The sequence below is a fragment of the Taeniopygia guttata genome, chromosome 1 (genome assembly GCF_048771995.1).
Source record: "Taeniopygia guttata chromosome 1, bTaeGut7.mat, whole genome shotgun sequence".
Classification (NCBI taxonomy): domain Eukaryota; kingdom Metazoa; phylum Chordata; class Aves; order Passeriformes; family Estrildidae; genus Taeniopygia; species Taeniopygia guttata.
In genome coordinates this window covers 90479360-90506917 of record NC_133024.1, presented here as the reverse complement: position 1 = coordinate 90506917, position 27558 = coordinate 90479360, and the positions used below count along the sequence as shown (strand labels likewise).

The 27558-nt window shown below is 39.4% G+C and overlaps 1 long non-coding RNA gene across 2 annotated transcripts; it reads left to right on the top strand.

Annotated features, from left to right (window-relative positions):
• The first annotated feature begins 214 nt into the window (after positions 1-214).
• LOC115496344 (uncharacterized) lies at positions 215-21929 on the top strand. Of its 2 annotated transcripts, XR_012057426.1 has the most exons (3): positions 215-365; positions 15032-15242; positions 21016-21929. It is a non-coding gene; the product is annotated as an uncharacterized lncRNA (long non-coding RNA). The 2 variants fall into 2 exon arrangements; XR_012057425.1 differs by lacking the exon at positions 21016-21929 and having other exon boundaries at positions 15032-17010.
• Positions 21930-27558: the final 5629 nt, after the last annotated feature.

The following is a 27558-nucleotide window of genomic DNA, read 5'->3' as shown; positions in this document are numbered from 1 at the left end:
ATTTTCACGGGACCCGCCGAAAGCCGCAGCCGCGGCCGCACGCCCACAATGCCCCGCGCGCGGTTCCGGGGCGGGCCCGCGCCGCCTCCGCGGCTCGGAGCGCCTCAGGGGCAGCCCGAGTGCCGCCGGCAGTCACCTTCCCTCACAGCGCCGGATCGCCGCACCGCCGCTCTGCTAACGGGGACAGCGGTGCGGGCCTTCTCCGGCCACCGCGGGCAGGAGCGAAAAACCCTTGATGGTGGGCTACCGGAGGGCTTCGGACTACCAGTGGGGTTGCGGGATGTAGACACGGATGCAGAGGAGTCCTCTTGCCAAAACAGGTTCTTTAACCCGATGTGCTAGAGGCCAGTACACACAGAGTCGAGGTATTGGATTTATTTACAGTTCTGCACTGAAAGGGGTGCTGGGTAGCAAATTCACAAAGCCGAACTATCAAAAGTTTTTTTTACTATCATCCCATCTATCAAAACCTTTTACTATTTATCCATTTTAGTAAACAAAGGAATTAGTGTTTATTGGCTACAAGTTACGTAGTTCTGTTCTTAATTAGTATTCTATATTAATGGTTCCATTGTTTCCCATCCTTATTAGTCCACATTTTCAATCTTCTTTTGAGAGTCGGTGGCTGTGAGTCAGGGGTCACAATCTCATCCTGCCAGAATTACGTTTTACCCGGTCGGAGCTGATTTCAGCACAGTTGCTGAGTTTGCTTTATTATTTACTTCTTGATCTTGGAAGTTCTGCTAGGTGCCCTTGTGACGTCTAAATTCTGAGTTCTTTGTGTCCACCATCCGTGGTATATCCTTCTTCCCAAGTTTTGTTAACCTCCCCCGGGTCTGATGTCATTGAAACATATCTTGCCCTAAAGCTTAACAAAGCAATTCTTCCAACAACTAATTTGTATTTCTAACACCTGGACATCGCTTACAGCTTCTTAGTTGCTCTCTGTTTCTCTCCTTTTCTTGTTGTTGTTTAGGCTTGAAGGTATACAAAGATCAGCAGAGAACACACTTTCTTCAGAAATATTTACATATTCCACATTTTGCAACAATCCCACAATAGCCATAAGTGCTTACATACAGACATCCTCACAAACATAACATAGAAGTGCTGAAAAGGAACACAGCCAGGGAAAAGAAAAATTCTGAAGTACAAACTGAAGGAATGACAGGCAGGAACAACCCAATTTTTTTTTTGTTACTTATCCATTAAATTTTGCCCAATTATATCACTGCCTTATATTTTACATTCAAAGCAGGCTAACTACACAAATGGTTTAAGATGAAGATGTTCACCTTGTTAGGAATTTTTACTAGAGATTTCCCAACTAAATTTGAAGATCTCACAGGTATCTAAGGGTTTTTCCCCCATACTCCATAGAAGTAATTGAACATGGTGAATGAATTACTTATGGACAGGGCAGGTTCACTTACTCCCCCCAGAGAAGAACAGGCCCTGGGGTGGCTGCATTTCTGTGATTTGCTGCCTTGGGGATTGAGGCTCATTTGTGGCTTTTCCACACAAAGTAATTACAAATCAGGGTGGGTCTGGAACAATGTGTGAGGATCCTGGACCCACATGTCCGTGTCCTGCTGTGCTGTGCAGCTGGGTGTCCTCAGTCCCTGTGGAGGGCCTGGGCTCTGCTTGCTGGGCAGCACTGGGACCAGGGACAGCACGCTCACAGCTGGTCTGCTCTGCTCCCTGTGACCTGCTCCTCAGGCTTGTCACCCCTAGCACAGACACGGATGTCTGAGTTCCATCTCTTCAGTAAATTCATGCTGTGTCTAGCCCAAAAGGCATACTTAGGAAGTAATTACCCTTGTACTGCTGGAGTCCTGTGTAACCTGTGATTGGAAATGCTGCAGCAACAGCAGCCAGGTGGGCTTGGTGCATGGCTGGCTGTGAACAAATCGTTCCTGCTGTGCAACACGTGGCTTTCTGACAGCTCCCCTTGGCTTTACTGTCTCCACAGACACAATTTTGTGTGTATATGCTTTCTACAGGCACGTACACATGGCCTTTCATTATGGGAACATTACAGATGTAAACATCAGCTCATTGCTAGCATGACTGCTAGAAACAAATCACAGTGGCAAGCCAAGAACTGGAACACATTGAGGATGTATGGCAATTCGTTGCTTGGAATATTCTAGTAGAAACCTTCATAGTCTCATCACTCACACTAAAACACTTCAGTTCTTAGTGATACATTCTTTGCATTTTTTTGAGAAGTAAAATAGGACCCAAAATGAATAAAGTTACCAGAACTTTACGCCATGTAAATATGGATTGTAAGCTTAATTTTCAATAATTCTGAAGTAAAGACTTCAAAGATGGTGTGAGCTTGCTTTTTTTTTTTTTTTTTTTTTGGTACTGAACAGCAGAAGAATCTCTGTTCCATTTTTCTGCCCAAAGCACATGCAGTTGTGCTACAAAGGGCTGGTGACTCACCACTGCTGCTAGTCACTTCAGATTTAGATTCCACCATGGAAGGTGTTAATCTAGCAAGCAGCAAATATGGTTCTCATATGAGGCAAAAAAATAACCTTGGCAATTATATCTGGAAGTGGTTTTCCTTTATAAAACCTTAACATTCCCAGGGAATCCAGTCACTCACAAATATCCTGTTACTGCTTTTAAGTGGATATTACTTTCTGGTCACACTAGTTCATTTTAACTAAGGCAATTGTGTCACTGGTCTGAAATCAGAACACATTACAGAGCAGCATGATGAGAACATGCCATTGAAATGGGTGTGCTCATTGCCTCCTGCAAGCAGCAGTACAAACACAAACCCAAGCTTTTCAACTTCAGCACAAGCACATGCTATGTTATGTCACACTGTGAAGTAGTGTGATAGCCAACCATTCTGTTACATTACTGAGAATGTATTCTCTCATTTCTAGTCTCTTGTTCCTAAGGAAACGAGGCTTAATGCCTCATTTATTGTTATCCTGTATGTCAGTGCCTCCTCATAACTGCTGGATTTCATCACCAATTTTAAAGAAATTCAGCAGAGGCATAGAGTTTTTAAGGATATTAGTAAAATTGAATGGAAGTCAGCAGCTGAAAGTACTAAGGCCTAAGTCAGTCCCCCTTTGAAAAGAAAGGTAAGGGGAACTTACTTCTCCCTGCTGTGTTTGCCCTTAGCAAAGCAGCTGATTGGTGTGTACATACCCTGGACACACCATCCTAACATCCTAACTCCGAGCCACCTACAGTACCAGCTCTGCTTGCCCAGCTTGATGGATGGATGATTTAAGAACTGAAGGTGGAAGGGACAGGGAACTCTGGACATAATGTGGAAAATGGTCAAAAAGAGACAAGAGGGATGGAAAATAGAGGGAAACTAAGCTTGACTAGTGTCATTCCTCACAGACCTCCTTGCTTTTTTTTGTAATAGAAAGAATGAATCCTAAAATCCTGTTTAGAAATGCTAATTCTGATAGAGCAGGTTGCTAGCGCATGAAATTCATTGTGGTTTTACCAACTCTGGTACAGCTGTGATTGCTTAAATCAGCTTTAAAAAAATCTCATTACCAATGAGAAAGAAGAAATATAAACTATTTTCTTACTGTATAGCTATAAGCTTAGTTCACCTTTCTGCTTGGTCTCTCAGCATTGGACAATAAAAAAAAAGTTACTGCTGCTCAGATTTTTCACAGTATAGAGCGTTCATCAGTTAGCAGAGTTAAATGTGTGTTTTTAAAATTATCACAGTATCTTACAAGAAAATCAGCTCATCCTTAGAAGGTTAAAGGGACTTGTGTTTCAGATCTGCTACTTAAATATCATATTTCTGATAGTAAATGGTTTTATAAGGAAAGAACATGCCATGAGATCCAGCAGGAGGTGGAAGCTGAAGCTTGCCAAAGTAAGGCTAGAAATAAATGACAGTTTTAATTAAATAAGGATATTCACTCACTAGAGATAGATGTTTAAAAGCATGGCTTTATTAATATCTGAAACATTTTAAATCACCCTTCTGGTACAGGCCTAGTCGGATATAAACTGACACGGGAGCTGCTGAATTATGTTTCCATTCTTCACAAGCTCAGTCTGCAGTGTATCATTGTCCACTTCAATCTTAAATAGTCTAAATCAAATCAATAGTACTAAGCAAAAAAAAAAAAAAAAAAAAACTTATCCTTATTATCCTTACAAAAAAACTAAGGGTTAATTGTGCTGGTTTTGTGAACTCTTCTTTAGTTATGCCTACAGGGCACAATACCTTAGACACACCAAAAGCAGTAGGGAATCATTCTTAACACCTCCAGCATTTCACTGTTCTGGACAGACTTTTTTATGTGTCATGTAGCCAATGTTAAGAATTACAGTGGCTGGAAATGGGGATGGATACTGCCTGTGCCTTAGTTAGCATATGGCAGCCCTGGAAGTACAGCAGCTGGGCCTCTTCTGGCTCCAGCACCATGTGGTTTCTGCCCCTAAGCATGTATTTTCCACATAGGCAATCTCAATATGGCCTAGAGCTATGCTGTGTCTGCAGCATTAAAAGGATATTAAACTGATCTCATTTTTGAAAGGCCATATGTTTTAGGATGATATTCTGTGACTCAGTTTCAGATAGATGTCCCTGTGCACAAGTGCAGCTCACATGAAGAGAGTGTTTAATCCAGTTTAACCCTCTTGCTCGTGTTAGTTCTGCATTGCAGCCTATTTGTTGTGACTTTCATTATATTGCTACCACTTCTCCATTTTCAAACTCTGGACTTCAGCTGTTCCCCTGTTGACTAGGGAGCCTGAAGTACATTCCATAATACCATATACTTACAGAAAGTCTACTGAATTGGTGTTAGTCTATCAAAAAAGAAACTTCTGTTTCCCTATACTTAAAGAGAGGCCAGAAACCGATTTAAGCTATGTAAGAGCAAAACAAATTTTTTTTTTTTTTTTAATTTGGGATTTTTATTCAACACTTACAATACAATAGCAATTTTAGATCACAGAATCATAGAATGGGTCAGGGTGGAAATGACCATAGCGGGTCATCTGGTCCAATCTCCCTGCTCAAGCAGGGTCATCCTAGAGCACTTAGCACGGGACTGTGTGCAGATAGTTCTTCAGTATCTCCAGTGAGGGAGACTCCACACCCTCTCTAAGCCACCTGTTCCAGAGCACGGTCACCCACAGAGTAAGGAAGTTCTTTCTCATGTTCAGGTGGAGCATCTCGTGCCTCAGTTTCTGCCCATCACCTCTTGTTCCATTGCTCAGCACCCCTGAGCAGAGCCTGGCTCCATCCTCTGACACCCTCCCTTCAGATGCTGACAGACATTGACACAGTCCCCTCTCAGCTGTCTCTTCTCCAGGCAGAACAGCCTCAACTCCCACAGCCTTTCCTCATTAGAGAGATACTCCAGTCCTTAACCATCTCTGTAGCCCTCTACTGGACCTGCTCCAGGAGCTCCATGTCTCTCTAGTTCTGAGGAGCCCAGAACTGGACACACTCCAGATGTGCTTCACTAGGGCTGAGTAGAGGGGCAGGATTGAGATGAATAACATTAACTATCTAGATTAATAATACTAGCTCTTCTAGAAACTGGAAGTAGTACTGATGTTTCGCATCTCAGGACAGTTGTCTTTCTTCTGCTGGTGCCTTGGATATCTGAGAAGTTTCATTTTTTTCCAGTACTCTTTAGTCATAAACAGAATTCCTTTCCAACAGGAAGATACACAGAAAGATGCACATTGAAGCCCACTCCATATTAAATGCTATTGATCCCATAGGGGTGGACACCATTGTACATCTTTCTAAAGAACAATGTAGCTGCAGACAGCAAACAGATTCCAACAAGCTCAGTAAAACTACCTGACATTTTCTTAGTCCTGTGCTGTCTGTCATATCACAGTCATGTTACATATATGGAGTTTCAGTAAAAAAATCACATCAAATCATCTTCTGCCAGCAAGTGATTCCATAAAAATATTTTACAAGAACACTTCTATTTTGTCAAAACTCCCTAAAATACTGTCAAAATATTTTTGAAAGTTAAAGCAACTTTATGACAATAATTTAATTTTAAAAATCAGAGCAATAGTTTTGGAAGGGAGCCTGGAATGAAGCCCTGTAATAAAACTGAGCTAATATTTCTAACTATATATATTTCATTTTGAACAGATCATTACCTTTTCAATAGGAATTTTGGCCATATCTGGCTTTGGTATTTTACAGCAAAGATTTTTGATCTTTATCAGCCCTAGAAAATGGTGTGCATGGGGAAACTATCAAAATAAGACACGGAATAAAAAAATGGCATGTATCAAACTAGTAAAAAAAATGTGCTAATTTACTTGTAAGGAAATTATTTCTATAAAAGTGGTAATATTACTAGGTAAACACACCTCATTAAATACAGCATAAGTAAATAATAAAGCTCTACAAAGCATTGCAATACTATGCAAGCAGGAATGACAAAATAATTGGTGTTTTCTGATTTCTTTTTTTTTTTGTGGCTATTTTATCTTATTTCACTTTAAAGCAATGAAGCCAGGTTTGGGGGTTTTACAGTATTATTTTATTTTAAGAACCTTACTTTGTTTACGCATTTCCCCAGGCACATATTTCTCATTCCAGTAGCTACTCTTCATGTCTATGTGAGCTGAAAGCCTCAAGGTCAAGGTTTGGTTTTTCCTTACATCACAAGGAAGAAGAGAATGTAACCACTTGGCAAAGGAGGAACCAATTGGAGGAGCCAACCACGTGCTTTTGTTTTAAATGTCAAAAATATTCATGAACTGATCAGCAAATGTCATCTTGTTGTATATGAGCCAGCTGTATTTAGGCAGTTTTCTGACAGTGTAGTCTTTAAGGGTCAGTCTGAAGTTTTCACTCTATAATGCTTTTTAGAGTGTTTATTGATTTTTCTGCTGTCCTCTCAGTGTTTGGAGAGTTTCTCCTGATGCTCATTTTTTTCCTTTCCAATGAGCTAGTCAAGAAAATGATGTACTAGCTGTGTCCCTAGCTGTATTAAATATATAGGGTAAACAGTTTTAAAAATAGAAGGAAACATTTTCATTTTCTTTCCTGCAGTACAGCAATTAGTCACTTCATAACAATGTGTACCATACTTCTAGACAGAAATGACTGTCAAGGTAACAATATCCCCTGCAGAATGCATCTTGAGCTTCATCTTCCTACAAATATTGGAAGAAAAATTGCTACTCACTTTAGTGAACTCTTTGTATTTATGAAGATGATTATCCATCTCCTAAAGTCCACTTCATACCAGCCTGAGCTTTTTCCATTTACTGACTTCATTCACACTATTGGGAGGAGTCTGTATATGACTATATATATTTTTAAGGAAAAACAACCTTCAATCCATAGAAAGAATAGTCTTCTTAAGAAAATAAGAACAATTCCTAGTGCTCCTGCCTGCCTCATTCTAGCCTGATGGTTATCATCCCATGTATCTACGTTAGTGGATATGGCATTTTTCTCTGTTTCCCACATTAAAGTATTGAATCATTTTTCTATGCCTGGTTAAAAACTACCTTATTTAATTAAGAGGTGCAATAAATAGGCCTAACCAAGTGACTTTTAAGACTTGAATTTATAAAGGCATGCTGGAATACATGTCCTTACTGCTGTCAAAGCATTGGTGGGTTTCAGGCTTGCAAATGTCTGTGAACCCAAGCCTACATTACATGCTCCCAGATGCTTGGATTAGAGGAAGCTGTAGAATTTCCAAGTGCAGTTTATTACTACCAGTGTTGAACTGCTAGCAATTGAGGGACAGAAGGAGCAGCACTGGAGCTGCAAAGATTTGCCAGATCTTAAGCGTGTGCTTTAGCAGGGGTGCCACATTTGGTTCCTATGTGCAGGAGCGTTTCATTGTCCTGAGGTAGGGCAGTTTTACTGTAGGTAACTTCTTATGTGTTATACTGTTCAAAGATTTTTTAAAATATAAAATCTAGTGAGTTAAACTAATCTCAACACTTCCTCCCTCCTGAAGATCTGTAGCAGTTAAAAGCATATTCTAGGAGAATCAGGCTCCCAGAGACAGAAATAAATACACACAAGCGATACAATCAGGTAGTAACTGGAGCCTTTGAGAATGAGGTTTGTTGACTCTATTTCTTGGGTTTCGTCTGTGTGATTAGATCAGCTCTAAACTGAGAGCCTGTGTAGCCAGATCCTGTGTTTCCATTTATAACATCAGATAACACCTTCCATCTCAGGATGTCTCTCTCTGCACATATATTTTTAGTATTGTCTAAGGCAGACAAGGGTTGTAATCCCCATATTATACAGAATTAAATATGGAAATGTAGACAGGCAGAGGTGAAGCATTTTGCCCAAGGTTATAAGGAAAAAATCTGCCCAGTTCAGGAATACAATGCAGATATTCTCTTTTTCTTATACTTTAACTACAGAACTATTGTTCCTTCCTCTTTAGAATGCTCTCAGTGTTTTTAAATGCTGCAATTATCCTTTGACTACTTTCTATTTAAAGACAGGGATATACACTCAGCACTTCTCTCAAAGGCACAACAGCAGCATATATTTGTTAACAGATTGTTCAGATTTCTCCAAACTCCTGAAGAAAAAGTCACTATTATCTTTGTAGGGCCAATATGGAGTTAAAAGTCAGACTCATCCTCAATATAAGAAAAAAAAGTGAACACTATATTCCAGATAATTCAGAAAGAATACTTTTTCTCATGAAAATTAGCATTCAGTATTGCTTTATTATCACTATTGCTTTATGAGGGAGAGAGTATAATAACAGTGGCATAATCCTTGTGTAAAAGTCTTCTAATAATCTTGTTTAGTAATATCTTGTTTCCAAAAGGAGCTGCTGGCAATCAGAAGAAATGAAATTTTCCTTCCGTTGTTTCTGATTTCTTAGAGAACTGCGTGGTGAGCATTATTGTCCTGCTTTATGGGGACACTATGAGACAACTAAATATGCGATCAAATAAGCAAACAAAGCAGAGTCCAGTGCAGGAAACTGTGCAGGTTCATTTCATTTCTCAGTCACTTCCTCTGCTGGACAGAAACACAATACAAACCAGACAGAGCTGTTTATCAACCCATTAAGATGGAAAACATCACACTGAGTCATTCCAACACATCTGCTTCACTAAACAGAGAAAGAATTTCAGCAACAAACCTTATACAAGCTAATATTTGAAAAATTAGTGTTAGATGGAAATAATAGGTTTTCCTTAATTGTCTAGTATAATGTGAGGCATCTAAATTCAATTATGGGCACCTTAGTATTATTGCCTAGTTACATTTGCCTAATTATATTTGCCTAAGGGAAAAGCAGTCATGTTTTTTGTGAGAGGGCTTTACAATTTTTGCTGTTTACTTGGGGATGCAGCGCTGCTCACAGGTGGGCCCCACATGTTGCCTAGCTCTACATGGAAAGAGGGCATAAGGAGAAGGCTATTGGATGCCCAAGGCTTGTTAAAGTATGGGGTTGGGAAACTTGGAGGCTTATGCTTGTCAGAAGTGATTCTGGGTGTTGTATGTCAATGTAGTTCTAATTCCAGATGACAGACTCCACATATCTTCATGTAAAATTAATGTAATAAGGGAGCTATCTATGTTAATAAGTACTGGCTCAGCTAATACATTGTGTGTGCATCTGGTAATCATAAATTTTCTGTCATTTTAAACCCCTATTCCATTTTAAGGATAAATTACTCATTGTTTGGAAATGGGCAAACATTTGGCTGCATGATAAGAAGAAGTTATAGACTGTTGGGAGAGATCTTCCCGGGTGAGTCCTCCAGGTTATATTTGTCTGTATTAGCTTCAGAAGATGCTGCTGAACAACTGCAACCTGAGAACACAAGAGCACCACAGCAGAAATGAAACAAGTAAAACACAAATGCTGAGACATGACATTTAGTAAAACAAGCACCAGAGTCGGAATCTAATATTCTGCTACTATGAAGAGCAGAACAACACTGAAACAAGTCAGAGCTCAAGTTTGATCTCACAAAATCCTTTTCTCTGCTTGACATGGCATCTTATCAGTAAGCTTGCTATAAACCTGCTTCTGCTGCTAGTCAGCACAGAACAGTAAAGTTGGTAGTGTTGCTATTAGTTTTGTAATGAGAATGGTATACGAGCATGAAAGTAGGTTTATTTGGAATATCTAGCTGAGGTTATCAGTCCGGAGGCCGTTCTTTTGGATCTTCAGAAGACTTACACGCAGAAGATCAGAGTGCTTTGTAAAAAAGCGGGTTTGCAATCCATCGCCATGCCCGGAGCCGGCGGCAGGTGTCACTGCAGAAGGCGCAGAAAACGCGGTCGCAGTTCCGCAGCCGCGCTCGCTCGGCGCCCTGTGAGTGCCCTGCCGGGCTCCGCTGCCACAGCCTGGCCGCGGGCTCGGTGCCTCTGCCCTGCGCCGCCATCAGCTGCCTTATCAGCTGATAGTTATCAGCTGCACATCGCCAGAAACGGAGAGAAGAGCGCGTACCCACTCGTTAATAAAGGGTCCAGATGCTATCCTTGTTTGAATGTACACTGCCGCTCTCACTTGGGAGAAGAGGGCTGTTCGGTTGTGCCTTGCTGTCTCAGGATGTATTAATTGTTCAACACATATTCCTGCTTTCTGCCTGCTGTCTGAGACTGGTGGTGTTTGTGTACACTCTAGAGACAGTCCAGACTTGCTCAGAAACCACACTAACTTCCCTATGTGCACCCCAGGGCATGGGCTCTTCCCAAAGCTTTTCCATTTCTGCTTGGGCAAAAGCCACAGTTCAGTTCTGCAGGTTCACACTTAATAATTTCAGCTGTTAAAAAACAAAACAAAAAACCCCACACAACCAAAAAAAAAACAAAAACAAAAACCCACCAAAACCACACACACACAACCCCCCCCCCCCCCAAAAAAAAACCCAAACCAAACATGTGGTGCAGCAGACAGATGCCTTTCTTTCCTTTCTACAATTCTTCATCTAAGGGAGGAATACGTGTCATCTCCTCATGGCTGAGTCCCATTCTTTTCTCACAGCCAGCGAAGCTAACCAGACAGAGCAGACTGAGGTGCAGGGAAAGCTCAGTGAAACCGCTCCGAAGGTTGGAAAGGAGTGAATTGGAAGAGGGAAAGGTCTTCCACCTGTACAGCTTGCTCTGCATTACCCAGTCCCACCAGCCAAATCACTGCTTTTAAGGCAAAAGACAGATTTTGTGGTGATCACTAAGCGATACAACAACACCTGGGGGTAAGGGATATATGAACATAATAAAGGAGGTCATTGTACAAAGTGTGCTACTCTCAGTGTCTCTGTAAATGAGGACAGACATCACATGAGGTACAGTCTCTCAGATTCAAACCAGCTAGGATCTAGATTTTGTACTGTAAGTGCCCTCCACACTATCATCTCCCAGAGAAACAGGAGGTGATGGTACCCCTCTTCACATTTTCTCATCCAAAACTTCCCCAGCCTTCAGAGCAAAATCTCTGACTTACAAAATACCAGATTGAATGCTTCATAAATTCCTATGAGAATAGTAAGCTTTCTTGCACCAGAGGAGTGGGGTTTGAGCTGTGAGTCTCTGTGACTCTCACTCTTGGGGCACTAGCTTCCCACATTTCTGAGGGTTTGCCTTGACAGACTGCTGTTGGACCACACATGTGCTCTGCATGCCCTTGTGTTCTTCTCCCTGAAGGCATTAAATATGGAGCAGCCCCATCTGCCGTTCCATTCTTTTGCCGTGCATACTCCAGAATAACAGGACTCTGTAGCAGTGAGGGAGGAGAACAGGCTGTGAAAAGAGAACAAGCACAAAAATAAATTTTATAGAATTAAAATTTGTTCAGAATCCAACTAATTATCAGGGGTGTTTCTCCAGGTATATGAGATTTCAGCTCGAGATATCAATGCTGGAGAGACAATAACATTCAGAATTTAAGTAGCAAGAGGATGTTCAGCTTCAGACACTGAAAACGGGATTGCAGAAGTCGGATCTAACTATAGAAAACACAGAACTGTACACCTGCATATCTTTTCATAGATTCCTGATAAGATGACTTGCTGCTTAGACTGGGTTGATCCCTTGAGTCCATCAGCATATCATGTCCTAGTCCTTCAGGGAGCCGCAGAGGAGCTACAAATAATCGATTTTAGGTTTTTTCTCCTAGATGAACAAATTCCACAAGTGTATGAGAACACATGATACTGTCAAGCATGCCAGAGGAATTAAGTCAAATCAAAAAGGCACAATGTCCCCCATGGGAGAACAAGAGGAGGTATGCAGGACACCTGCTTTCACTGCTGTGGTGCACGAGAGCCTGAGGTTGAGGCGATGACCTTCGGGACACCCTGCAAGGTTCAGCTGCTTACCCAGCTCTTCCCTGCAGGTGTGAGGAAGGGTCGTATGAGTTATTGCACGTGTTTTGTTGAAGTTGGTGATTTTTTGGTGTGTGTAGTTCACTCTTTGCTTTCAGATAACAGATTTCATCTTGTCATTTATAGCAATTTTTTTTTTCCATAAGGATAAAAACCAGAAGTATGTTTTATAACTTTCTAACTATTATTCAAAAATTTCTTTTTGTACATGCTTCTTAGAAACATTAAGTAACTTTTAGAAAAATCTTGATAATATATTGGCATGTAATTTGCAAAATCATAATTAAATCAATATATTTATATTTTTACTAATAAGAGAAGTGATTTTAAATAAAAAATAGAGAATTCAGTTGTCTGCTATGAGTTACACTAATCCATAAGTATTCAAAAATGGCCATAAATTGAAGAAAAATGACAAAGCTTAATAAAAATAAAGACATTAATACAAGTAGTCTAACATAAAAATGCATTATTTGCTATACACTATATCTTTCCTGTTTTTAAAACATATAATTCAGTCAAGAAGCAAAGTGCATAGTTTAGATGATTAGTTACATACACCAGAGAATGAATATCAAGGTAGAGAGTAAAAGAATATTCATATACTGAATGCTGTTTGATAGAGAAAACAAAACACAAATGTGTTTGATATTACAGCAAGCTGTTCAGGAGCCTCCAGAGCTCATTACAAGAATGCACTAAACAATAGTTACCTTCATTTACTCAACAAAACAGAAAACTGACATTTAATTTTGGATAGATATTTCTCACTTATTCACTTTCATTATTCACTCAACCAGATCATGAATTTTTGAAGGCATAAGCAGATTTAACTTGAACATTTCAAGCAGAATTAAATGTAGGTGTCACTTAAAGAGTCCTTAAAACATCTTACATCAGTGTAACTGAGATCAATTTTAGGTACAGCTGTCAGCTAAACAAAGGAAACAAAATTATTGACAGAGTTTACTTTGTAATTCAGATTCATTTTCTGTTTTGTTGTCATCTGTGCATGATTGCTGCATCTCTTTTCCAGAATAGTACTGTTCTGTTCCAACATCTTTTGTGCTTTAAGATGCCAGCATAGAGCTTCAGAATTTGTTCCAGTAAACAGATTCCTCCAGCTCAATAACACTTCTCTTGGTTTGTTTGATGAGGCCGAGGTCAGGAGACAAAAGGATTTTGTTCTCCAGATACTGGATATTGCATTGCTAGAGTTGCTTTCAGCAGTCTATCGTGTTCTCCTATTTCAAACTTAGATGAAATAACAACACTCCCACTGTTGTTCACAGTCACGTTCTCCTCACTTGTATTCTACAGCACTATTCCCCATAAAATATGTTCTTCCTCAATATCCCTTTCCAGAAGTTCAGTTTGAGTTTAATATTTGAAATAGGATCTATTTGGCCTGTACCAGAGGGGGGTTCTGCACAACTCCAGACCTCGTTTGGTTTTCAGTTGCTTCCTCCCTTTTGTCTAGTGACACACATTTCACAAAGGAATTCAGACACCTCAGACACCTTCTCCACCTGCAGCCCATGAAATTTTAAAGGTACTTTTGGGTTCTTTACTTCCCCTTATCATGGAAATACAAGCCCTCAGGAAAAAAAGAGGAATAGATGTACAGCAGGAGAAACTATTTAGCTATCTTACTATAATCTGCCCACATCCAGTGGTATCTGAACTCAGAGTTCCACAGTATGGGCACATGCTTCTGATACAGCCCAGACCACACCATGTAGAGGCCCCAGTATGTACTTCTTATCTAACTCTTCGTGATGCCTGGTTTGCCAAGCTCTTTTTTTTTAAATATATATCCAGAAGCAATTATTTTAATACCCCGAGTCTTTACCAAAAGACTGCCTGTTGGTATAGATAGAACCACACTTTCATCACAGTGATGCACAAAATTAAACTTATAATAATTTTAAACTATATTTTAATGATATTTTCTATACTTAAAAAACATAGCTTAATGATAACTGAAAAAAAACCCCCACAAAAACACAGTCAAAGGCAACACCACCAATCAAAGCATTTGAACTTTAATTTTTTAAACATTTGACAATAAAGAACCATCACAATTTAATACATAGTTTCTCAAATATTTCACAAATACCATCATCTTTTCCCATTAGAGTTCCACAACAGATTACCTGCCTGCTGCAAGGAATAATTTATTTTATTCTTATATCAGCTGATTGCAAGCAAACCTTTCCTTAAAATTCTTGACAGGAATTCTGTCCAAAGAAGCCTCTGTAGCAATGATGTTAGGTGTAGCTCTGTGCTGAGAGAGCTGTGCAGAGAATGCATTGCATGCACTGAGAGACAGCTGCGTGGGGTTCTCACAGGGGTGTGTCTGCTCTGTCTCTGGACAGGAGAGGAGCCATCCAAGGGAGCTGCAGCAGCGGCACTCCCCCCTGCCACAGGCTGAGCACTGCTCACATCCCGAACTGACAGAGCTGAGGCTTTGGACAGCACACTTCCTTCATATTCAACAAGCCTGCTATGTATTTGGACAGTCTGCTGTGTGTATGTTTCGCTGCAATGTTCTGTTGTTCATGATGTCATGACAAAACAAATTTAAATGCATAGTTACAATAATCTATTACCATTTATTTTCAGAAATTTTAGCAAATGCATGTTTTTTGCATAGGCTGTTCATAACAAAACAGATTCGTAATCTTTTATTCCCCTGCAGGCAAAGACTTTCTGGCTGAAAAACATCTCTGGCTTCCAATTGGAGAAGCAGGCAGAAAAGAGAGGATCATTTTAATTCCCTTTTGTAAAATACTGTGTCCTTGTCTTAGTCTTGAGATCGGCAAGATACTTGGGGAATATATCCTTTTAGACATTCATCAGCTTCTCTATCACAAGATTTATGGTCTCTCTTCTTAATCTCTACAATTGAGGTATGTTAATCTTTTACATAAATCAGTATATAAAAGTGTGGATTGATTAATAAATTAATTTTTCAGAAATCAAAAAGCACAACAACAGCCTTTTGTCTTTCCCAGACCTTTCTTTTGATATGCATGCTAACCCATAGCATAAATGTGTCAGCATTCCACATCACTAGAAATGTACCTCTTCTCATGTGAATTTTCAGACTGTTGTTCTGAATAACATAGGTGAAATGTTATTTTAAGGTCTGAAATTTTCATGTTCTGAACAGCCATTGTGTGCATTCAGGAGAAAAAGCAAAAAAACTTACCAGTAAAATTACATTTCAGGTAAAAGTTCAGGAAGGAATTATTTCTTCAGATTTTCCCCGTAAAAATAGGAATACATTTTTCTGGATATGTATTATTCTATTATTTTAACTATTTGTATATACTTGTTATGTTTCACTATGGACGAAGAATTAAAAGACTTTTAATTAGAGGTCATGGACGGACCAGTTTTGATGACTCAGACATAAGATGAGCAAGTTTATTTACTGCTTGGAGAGCTTCTCATCTGATTCACATAGTCAAGAGCCATCTTTACATAAAGTCCTTGGCCATTTTCCTGGGAATGTACAACTGCTGCCACAAAGACTCTAGCTACATACATACACAAGTTGATTTTAACATTTTATGGCACTGGGACTGTACCTTATGTTGTTCCACAGTCTACATATAATCCTGAATCCATTCCATGTGCTTCAGCATAGTTTTTATCCCTTATGCAAAAGATGGATATGGGACATTTTATTTGATTAAAATTCTGCTGTGAACTAGTCCTCCTGAAAGGAATACCTCTTAAGATAGACAAGTGTCCTGGAGTCTCCTCTTGCATTCCTGTCATTACAGATGTTCCTCTTCTGTGGCTTGGCCCTTGCTGCTCACTGACAGTCCTGATTAGGGGCTGGTAGAACAATACCAGACTTGCTCCAAGGACAGCAAAAATGCTTTCAGAACTGATTGTTAATTATATGGTGGCATTTGCAGGGAATTCTCTAGAAAATAACCTTGGAGCAAGACATCTAGCATAGTGAAAACAACAACACATGAGTCAAGGACATACAAATGTATTTCTGGGATTCCTACAAACTGCTTAGCTGGTAAACTAGTCACGCTTTTGTCTTTTCAGCGCTAAGACAAGATTGGGTGAAGTACCATTAGGTTTTAACTGAAAATTAAAAATATTTGAGTAAATCAAGGCATTGCTATGGATAGACTTTAACTGTCATAAAATGTTGTACAGGTATTTTTTTCCACCATCATGATGAAGGCTGATGGTGCTAATGGGGTAGGCTATGAGAAGAAAAGATTTAAAAGTCCTGTAGCCCATCCCAATAAATCTACCTCTGGCAGATATGAACAGACAATCTCTAACTTAAAGAATTAATAAAGGATGCTGTAAAAATGCATGTGTATTTACAACATGCCTGTTTGCATCTGCAAACTGACTTAAGTAAAATAATGATTTAAACTGCCAAGAGAAGAACCTTTGCTTAAGTCTCATTTTGAAATGCATCTGAAAACAGTCAGAACCACTTAGGATTTCTTAACTGCCAGGGGTGACAGTTATCTATTATTGATGGAAAAGATGAGCTGTGGCAGAACCATCTCTTAATATGGAAACACTGATCCTCATTCCATTCATTTAGAATGAGAATTGCTCATACAAAATGAAAATATCCTGCTCCAGCTTCAACAAGTCTGAACCTAATAAAAAGATATTGCATTAAATTAATTTTGAATACCTTCTCCTGACTATTATGATAGTATTTTGAAAGAACATATATCTATCCTATGTATTTTGGAAGACAACATATTAAATCCTCTTCTGACATATGAATTCCTTCCTGTCTTGGCCACATGAACACACACAACCACACTACTCTAGGGCAGTTACATTACTCAGTCAAAAAATACTCACAACAAGCCTATCAGTGAGAATAACTGTATTTTATTATTAGACCCTAGTGGAAAATATAATGCATCTTACACAGTTCTTCTAATCTACCAGTGATTTTAGTTTTCTGTCCTAAAATGTAAGCTAACAATAATTGTTACATTTGCAATATTTTAATATTGTACTTCATCAAGGTTTACTCAGCTTAACACCAATACCAATACCTGAATGACCTTATTTAATGTCACTAAATGTGGTGAAAAAAGTTGTCAACTCAGCACAGATTACTTAAAAGACAAGGCGGAAATTCCTCAAAGGACCAGCTTGTTCTTTTCCACTAAAGGAAAAAATCTGTTGGGAGTCAGTACATGCAGGATTTTCCCCAGGTTAAATACTTTCTACCTTTTTCTGAAGGAAAGCAGAACTGCAGGTTCTAGCTCTCAACTTCCACAGGAGTCTGTGGAACCCCAGCAAGATGGAAAATATTTCAAAGTGAAAAAATACATCATGTGGCAATTTTACAGACCACCGTCCACTCTGTACAAGGAATAAGGTAAAACACATTCTATTTTGACTTTAAAACCATATTCTAATGATAAAAGTTTAGCCAAATGCTGATTAATCCAAGGAGATAATTTGGACTTTGAAAAAATACATTTAATCACTTGTGCAAATCTTGTCCAGTTGGCCCATCATAGTGTCTTGAGGTTCAGCTCTTTATCTAGGAACTAACAGTCAATATATGAGTAGCAAAGCATCCATGCTTCAAAAAAGAAAATCCACATATTCATTTTATAGGATTGTTTGATAGTCTTACAATTCCGTATCAGCAAACTGAATGCACATCACTGAATTTACTGAACTGAAATAAAGGTGACCATAGGTGTTACTATGGTAACTCTTGCACTTAAAAGTTCTAACAAAGAGGAGAAAACCCCTTCTAGCCCTGTTGTCATAGAAAGTCAACATTTCTTGCACAGGGCTTCTGATCCTGAAAAGTGCTATTTGAGTGCTCAAATTATGTTAATCAGATTTATTAATATACTAAACAGAGAAAATGTGTAAGAGGGGAAGAGAGAACCATATCATGTGAATATAAAATAATTAACAAGATTAGTGGTGGCTGTCATTAGTAGCAGGTGTTAAATGGTTTCAAGCAGAGCTACACCTTGAACATTTAATTAATTCCTCCTCTACATTATATCTATGATTTCCTATTCACCTTCACTCAAAGGCATTGCAAAAGTCAGTACAGATGCTTCTGTGACATGGGGTGTATAGAATAGGTATGCTGTTATAACTCTAGCATGATCTGTGTTCAACTTTAAATCAAGCTTGCAATCACTTGCACTTAAAGGACATGTAGATATGGTGCTTAGGTACATGGTTTAGTCATGAACTCGGCAGTGCTGAGTTAATGGTTGAAATCTATGAACTTTTTAAAGTGTCTTTCCAGCCTAAAAGATTCTATGATTCTGTGGCTTGATTACAGCTAGCAGCATTCCGGAGCAGCACAGTCTTACCTCTAAGAGGTACAAGGATTTACAGAAATTTTCTTGGATTGTGTTACTGTTTAAGATGAGAGAGATTGGAAGAGTTTCTCAGTGCAAGGAAATAAAAGTTGCTCTGGGATGTCATTAAGGTGCACTAACTCACAGCATATGTAGAATGCCTTAAATCAGGGAGTAACTTGAAGGGGTGTAAACCAACTTTATGTATGTGACATACAAATATCTACATCATAAACCTGTATGATTGCATGCAGCTCAACACACAACATATATCTGTATGATACACAGGTAAACAAAATTTATATTTAAAAATTTATATTAGGAAAGAAGCTAAAGTGGTAAATACCAGCTAAAACAATGGGCAATACACTGACATATAGCATAATTTAAAATGTAAGATGAAAAAATCTCCTTAAAAGGCACTGAAAGCAGAGCAAATATTTGTAATTCTGTTCTATACAGTAGTCTCCTTTTGAGGCTTAAATGGATATTCATATGAATTAGCAGTAAAAATGAGTACTTAGTTAAAATGCACAGTCAAATTTTCTGTTGTCATTGCATCATTATATAAAATGAATTAGCAGGCTCCAAAAGTTTCACCATTTTGGCATAGCTTTCATAATTCCTAGATATTTTTAACTGACACAGATGTCTATGAAATATTATTTATGCTAGGCAGCAGTTTATGAACTGTAGTGGACAGAATAAAAAACTTGAATAATTTTATTAAATTAAATTTTAAAGTATTATTTTTGTTGTCTTTATCATTATGTTGTCTTTTCAATGTCAAGTTCTAAAAAATATATCCTAAAAAAGAAAAATTTTCTTGTGGATGAGGAATTCAGTCTTTTTATGTTACTAAAAGCAATATTCCAAATAACCATGTTTATTTGTCCTTAAAAACCCCACCATTCTCTCAAATGTCAGCATATATTTGATAGTACAGGACTGATCTGACTTTATTGAATACTTGTATTTGATATTAGATACAAAACTTGTTGACATTATATAACAACAGATGTGATTATTTCTATCTATTACATATAACATTATATGTTTTCAAATGATAATAATTTTCAAATATTAAGAAAATAACCTTATCCATCTGAACCACGGTTGGTTTCAGCCTTTATAATGGCCCAGATTACACATTCCTATAGGAAGAATATAAATATTCTCTATTAAAAAAATCACAGTTAATATAAAAGATAAAATCAAGATGCCTTAGTATAAGACTCTTTGGGAATTGCCTGTTATGCATATTATAGAGCTCCTACCACATGAAACTGATTTTAAATACAATCTTCAGTGATCTAAATATCTATTGACTTCTTAAGTAAGTAGAAAAATCACTGCCGACAGCATGAAGTTACTTTGAAAATGGCTTTAACCTATACTTACCCTGGAGGTTTACACCCCTTTGGGATTCAGCTTCTTCTGAAGTAATGCCAGGAATGCAAATATCATAGACTTGGTCTTCTAATATCAGCCAGGCAAACAACCCAGGGAATAACAGATTTTACATATTCCATAAATACATCTCTTCCATAACTGAAGACAGGGAACTCCATGTTCCTAGAGTTAAATGAAGACAGTTTCTTCTCCTGTACCAAAATCTGTTAGATTTTATTGTGAGAGCAGGGATGCATTTATGTAAAGGTGGAAAAAATGAAAGTATATTATGAGAGGTTTAAAAGTAACATTTTTCACTCTCAAAAATTATGGCATCAATAACATCAATATCAACATCAATATCATTAAATGCATTGTGATCAAAGAATGTTGGCCTAAAAAGCTCTGACCAATGTTGCATTTGTTGCACTGAGGATGCTGAGACAGAGTCACCTGCACAAAGTGTTGTTGTCAGGGGCAATTACTCACAGCCAGTGGCTTACAGTACTTCTCACGTTGTGTTACTTTTTGGGAAGAGGAGAGAGGAGGAAAAAGACTGTAGTATTCACATACCCTATGAACAGAGAGACTTAGCTTTCTCAGGATTTCTCCTGAGAGAAGCAGAGAGAAGAGAATCAAAACAATTCTTATCTCATTTGCTGCTCCCTGTTTGTGCCCATGTAGAATGTGGTATGGAGATTGTTTACCCAAGGTGATTACTTAATTAAATTCTAGTGTTACTTGTTTAAATTCATAGACCAATTAGGTCCAACAGCTGTGTCAGGACTCTCAGTAGAGAGTCGCGAGTTTTCTAGTTAACCAGTTAGTGATTGTTCTTGTTAGTATAATATAGTGGAATATAGTTATAGTATAATATGGTATAATAAAGTAATTAATTAACCTTCTGAAATCATTGAAGTTCAGAACTCATTCTTCCCAGGCGCGGCGGGTCGCTTCTACGATAAAAGAGAAAAAAAGGCAGCCAACTGAGGAGCGGAGGGATGTCAGATCTTCCGACGAGCGCCGGCCCCTGGGCAGCTGGTACGGCCCCGATCCCGCTGTCCCTGCGGGGACCCCCGGCTACCCTCGGGAGCTGCCCCAGGCCCCGTGATATTCGGTGCTTCTGAGGACAATGTCAGGCTGCAGGGAGTGCTGAGTGCTCTGTGCACTCCCTCGTGGGTCCCCTCGGCTCAGCAGACACCACAGCTGAGGGGAGAGACAAGAGAGGGAAGGGTCAGTCTGGCAACTGCTGGTCACTCCTCAGGAGAACCACCACCACCACAGCCCCGTGCCTGCTGGGGTGAGGCTGGGGGAAAAGTAACATGACAGCAATCATGTGGGGCCAGAAAAGAAAAGGAAAAAGGACTGAGGCTGTGGGACAGCCCGGGACAGGAGCACCCAGCTGGGAGGAAAGGCAGCATCCAATAGGGCCAACAGAAGACCCTCAGTAATAGAGAGGGGAAGGTACCCAAAGTGCTGTGCAACACTGGGGAACACAGATTATGTAAAATAACAGTCTATCTACATATTGCTGCACATTCTAAAGCTTTTTTGCATCTGCCTTACATGATATAACATATATAAATGAAACTTCATAAAACACCTGTGTCATCCTTGATGCACTGAATGCACACATTCCATCACAGTCATCTTCCATACCCCTCCCAACCTAAGTCAGAGGCATACCCTCTTTCTGTCTACCTGTGCTAAAACCAGCATAGAATATGTTGCCTCTTTTTCCTGGACTGAGCGAATTTAGCACCTTTTGTCAGAGGCACAAAGTACATGTAACTCCACTCTGTCTCTTCTTTTGTGACATATCAGTGTTCCTTAATAAAATGGAAGAATTCAAAATTATTTCTGGTTCAATGAAAACAGATGTAAAGAGTTAACAGACAGTACAAATTTATTTCTGTGTCTCATAGAAGTGTTTTAAATTAATGTACTTCAGAAAAATAAAAAATAATCATGAGACACTTCAAGATGGATTATTTCATGTAAAACATTGGCCTAAGATTGGGCATGCCACAGTTTATTTATAATCTGCCTCAAAGACTTCCTCTATAACCTGTAATAATTCATGTAGAGACACAATCCCAAAGGAGCTCAGTGCCTGACTCCCATGGGATCTGGTCTGAATCATACTGTTCATATCTATATTATCCCATAGGACAGAGGGTGGGATAACAGCAAGAATATTTCCTGACAGACTTCTGTTCCCTATCTGCCTCACTCAGTAGCTGGTCCATGGCCACCTTGATCAAAGGATGAGGCTGCATGGGCTCCAGAGACCTACAGACCCCAGGTGTCTGTGTGTGCCACACAGGATATAGGGCCACTGCAACTTCCACACCAGTCTCACTCTCCTTGGCTGTCATGTCCATTCTCCATCAGGCACGGAGCACACCCTGTGAGAAGGGCTGTTACTGAATATTGTCATGGACTCAGCCAGGATGCAGAGGTGTCAGCATATCCAGCTGCTCTTGGAGTTATGTAGCTCTTGGGGTTCCCCCAGTAGGTGTCTACAGTGGAAATGTCTGCATATAGATATGTGTCTATAGGGAAACGTGTCTGGTCATCTGAAAGCTTCCCTGAGCTCTCTGCCTGCAGTGGTTAGGTCTTCATTGATTACAGCAGGGTTGATTACAGCAGTTTTACACTGTTTTACACTTTGTTTTACACTTAAATAATCCATCTTGAAGTGTCTCATGATTATGTTCACTTTGTTCAGGTGAGGATTCTTACAGTGCAGACACTGAAACGTAGGTCAAATCACACTCCTAGATTTCTCGCCATGGTGTACACTTACATTTGGAAAATCTAGAATTGAGACATAAAACAACACACAAAATGCACCACAGATGTGTGTTCTCAGTTCCCTTTGGCAAGCGAGAAGAAAATACTTCTTCTGCCTCACAGTGCTGTTTTATGACAAAAAAGACAAAATATATTACAGGCAGTAGTACAAAAAAAAGTGAACTATTAAACTTCCTCCTTATAGATAGAAGGGACAAATATTTTAGGAAGGCATTGAAATTTCTAGCATATTTTCTTAGTCCTTGCACGTTATGTAAAAATTTATATAATGCAGATTTGGATGAAAACTATTGGTTACCATTTACTGATTTTTCCAGTAAAAGCCTATTCTTAGGCAGCTGCAGTAGAGCCTGATAAAACAGAATCACAGAGTCACAGAATGGGTTTGGTTAGAAGGGACCACAGTGGTCATCTGGTCCAACCTCCCTGCTCCAGAATGATCCTCCCAGAGCACATTGTACAGGATTGTGTCCGGGCAGTTATTGAATATTTCCAGTGAGGGAGACTCCACAGCTTCTCTGGGCAATCTGTTCCAGTGCTCAGTCACCAGCACAATAAGGAAGTTCTTCCTCATGATCAGGTGGAACTTCTTGTGCCTCAGTTTCTGCCCATTGCCTCTTGTCCCATTGCTTGATAGAAGAGAAGAGCCTGGTCCATCCTCTTAGCACCCTCCCTTCAGATACTGACAGACACTGACAAAGTCCCCTCTCAGTCACCTCTTCTCAAGGCTGAACAGTTCCGATGCTCTTGTTGACACTGCTAAGAGAGAAAAAGCTAAGCAGGCTAGCCAATTTCAATGCATTCTTGATGGTATTTTTAGTATGAGATCACGTGTTAATGCTGGTTAAATCTTTAATTACATCCTTTGGCCCATTTTCTTGTAACAAGATACTGGAGAGAAAGCACTTTTTGTCTATTGTTTTCTTATTTAACGCCCACTGGAAGACTCCGAGGTTTAGCATATAGGGTTTTAGGATTTAATGCTTTAAGGTCTTACTTACCCTGTTAGAAATTTAGCACTGTTTCACTCTTGAAACTGTTCTACCTGTAAATCTGAGAGTATGACCCAAGCTTTTTTTCTCAAGACAATGTTTATTAAAAAGCTGAAAACCTTGTTAGTTGAGAGGAAACAGTAAGCAAAATACACTATTCTGAGCTCCGTATCACTTGAGGAGGTGGCAAAAAATCGGATATTCTATTACACAGAAATATTTATTTTACTTCCCTGGCTCTTTCTCTTGATGGGCTATCAATTTTATAAAACAGTCTTTAAGGGAACTTTCAGACTTAGTATTCAGATTCCCTAGGACTTCTAGTCTCAACCAAAGGAAAAAGCCTGTGGCCTATAGTATTCAAAGGCCTTTTTATCCCAGTCCTTTATACTCTGAATAATTTTGAAGGTGAATTGTAAGGGACCTCATCACCATATCAAAGATGCCAGTCAGAGATTCTTCAGAATTTCACTAATGCAATGTTGACCAAGAGATATCATTTGGGTGAGGAAAAAGTTGTCTGTATTTTTTTAATCACTGTCTTTTGCAGTTTTGCCCATGTCTCTACTTCGGGTCCTCTCTGCCTTTCTGTAAGCTCCAGACAAATTCCCCAATTTCCCTTCAATAAATTCAAAGGTTTTAGGGGTCCCTTTGATCTTGCCAGCACTTGGCTGAGCATAAAACAGTGAATGCTTTGGATCCTAATTTGCATGTGAGCTACTCTGGCTTGACATACCAGGTAGTATCAAGCTCACTCTGCCTTTGAAGCAGCAGTGTTTGATTTTCTTTCATAGTTTAACTAGATATGAACCAACAGATTAAACTTAGCCACGGAAGGGCAATGGCTAGGATATAAATCCTTTAGACCTCCTCCGCTTGGTGGAGTGTCTGGTTGATTTGCTTTAAATATTTCTTCAAGTGGGACTTGAATTAGTGTGCAGAGGTGTGTCTGGTTTCTTTCTGTGTTATGTTGGAACTTTGCAGGAAATAGCAGATCCTGGTCCTACTTGTTCAGGCAATCATTTACAGAATTATTCCTTCTGAATTGTCTGTAAGGGAACAGATAAAGAAAAGGAGAGATTCTGGCTCTCATGAGTACTAGGTTAAATACAACTCTGACCTCTCCTGAGTACCTGTAGCCTTCACTGGCTACAGTCCATGATTGTCCCTCTCTCTGTCTAGGCTTCAGGCTGCTGTTCCTATTCTCAATCTCAGTGGCTTCAGCCTCTCTATACGTATCTCATTCTTCCAGTTCCCTGTTCTTTGGATGATGACACAGCAGTGCACACCACCTTCAGCATTTATAAGTAATAAAGCATGGTGGGCAAGGAAGTATGTAAGAGAGACAGAATTTAAACTAATGAAGATTTTGCACAGGTCATTGGTATTTTCCCATGTGGGGATCCTTCTGGTCTACATTTTTCCTACCTCTTTCAGACCCTCCTCCTGCTCTGTCTGGGAATCATAATCAGCTTTCTTAGCACATAAATCAATTACCTCCCTATCAATGGAAACCAACAAGCCACTGGAAGAGCATTAATCCACAATGAGGCTAGTAATTGCATTAGTAGTTTTTTTGGGGGTTTATTTATTTAAACCAGGCATATTTAGTTATGGTAAATAATACTTGTTATATTGTTACTTGTTTAGGTCAAACTGCAAAGAGACGTAAAAATCTCATGAAATTCCAGGCAGAGATTGTTACCCTGACTTTCTCGAAGACTTTCTGTCCTGGATGATATCAATGGAAAACTGGTAAACATATAACATCATACCCAACTGAGAGAGGAATGGTGTCGAAAAGTCACAAAAGTTTAAATTACAGGAAAAAAAAAAAAAGGAAAACTCAGTAGTACGCAGAACAGTGAAGATACCCTTATTTTGATGGTACTACAAGCATATATTTAAAGTGGTTTCATTAAACTGTAGTTTCCAGGCAGAAATTTCTGAACTGAATTCAATTACCTAATTTCAGTCAAATATAGCTGAAACTATATACATGGAGCATAACCAAAATTTGTGGGTTTAACACATCTGGACTTGTGGACTCAACATGAAACACTACAAAATGTTACCTTGAAGAAAACAGTCCCTTAATAATTATAGAATCATAGAGTCATTTAGGTTGGAAAATACCTCTAAGATCCTTGAGTCCAACCATTAACCCAGCACTGCCAACTTCACCACTAAGCTGTGGCCCAAGTGCCACATCTATACGTCTTTTGAACACCCTGAGCAGCCTGTTCCAGTGATTGACAACCCTTTCAGCGAAAGAATTTTTTCTAACATGCAATCTGAACCCCCCACTGGTGCAATTGAGGGCATTTCCTCTTGTCCTGTCACTGGATGCCTTGGAGGAGAGGGTGAAACCCACCTAGCTATAGCCTTGTTTCAGATTGTTGTAGAGAGTGATAAGGTCCCCTCTGAGCCCTCTTTTCTCCAGGCTAAATAACCCCAGTTCCCACAGATGTTCCTCATCAGGCTTGTGCTCCAGACCTTCCCCAGCTCTGTTGCCCTTCTCTGGACAGGCTCCAGCCCTTCAGTGTCTTTATTGCAGTGAGGGCCCAGAACTGAACACAGGATTGGAGGTGTGGCCTCATTGGTGCCGAGTACAGAGGGACAATCCCTGCCCTGCTCCTGCTGGCCACACTGTTGCTGATACAGGCCCGGATGCCATTGGCCTTCTTGGCCACCTGGGCACTGCTGGCTCATGTTCAGCTGCTGCCACCAGCACCCCCAGGTCCTTTTTCCACTAGCCAGCTTCCCAGACATGATCTTTTTGCACTGGCAACAACATGCAGAATTAATAAAATTCCATCAGTATTCCCAGAATATTATCATAGAGCTAACTCTTTCATTTTTTATTTTCTGCAATATATAGATTCATTTTGGCCTCTTCCTTTCACATGAGAATCTTCATAACTTTAGTATCAGATTTTCCAGCAAAATCAATCATGACAGCATCCCATAAATCATATTAACACAAAGAATGATTTTTCCAGGGACTGAAGTGCCTACTAGATGCCAGAAAAGTGTTCTTCCCTTCTTATTGTTTCCTTTCATCAGAGATTTACATTTGGTAAGTGATTCTGTAAATCTGGCCAAAAGTTCATTGAGCTTGCATTCCTGGCTCTGTAATGCTCTGTGGAGACAGATTTTTGTTTATAGTCCTTTTCTACAAATAGGACCAAAATGGTGTTTTGAGGCATTTCTAGGGTCTCCTTTCTTGTTACTTAACGTTCCAGATTATTTTGCTGATACAAAAGATGACTTTACTGGATAGACTTAGAGAAAACAAGCCATTTTGATATATCTGATTGCCCCTTACTTCCTCTCCCCCTCCCATTTCAGTTTACCATTGTAGTTTAGGACAGTCTAAAAATTTCTTCACCTGTTGAACAGAAGCTAACAAATAATTAGCATGGTATTTGGTATATTCTGCAGCTGCTACAACTGGAATCCCCTACCTCACCCTTGTCAGGTTGATGCTGAATCCTACTCTGGAGCAGAACACAACAAAAGTAATCCTGACATCAAATTATGATATTGTTGATACCTACCTATCACAAAGAACACATGTTCTAAATACGACAGATAAGTGAAAAGTCAAAAAAACAAAGTGAAAAATTATGCTGCTTTACAGCTTCTTACCCCTTACCACTAAACCAATGCTA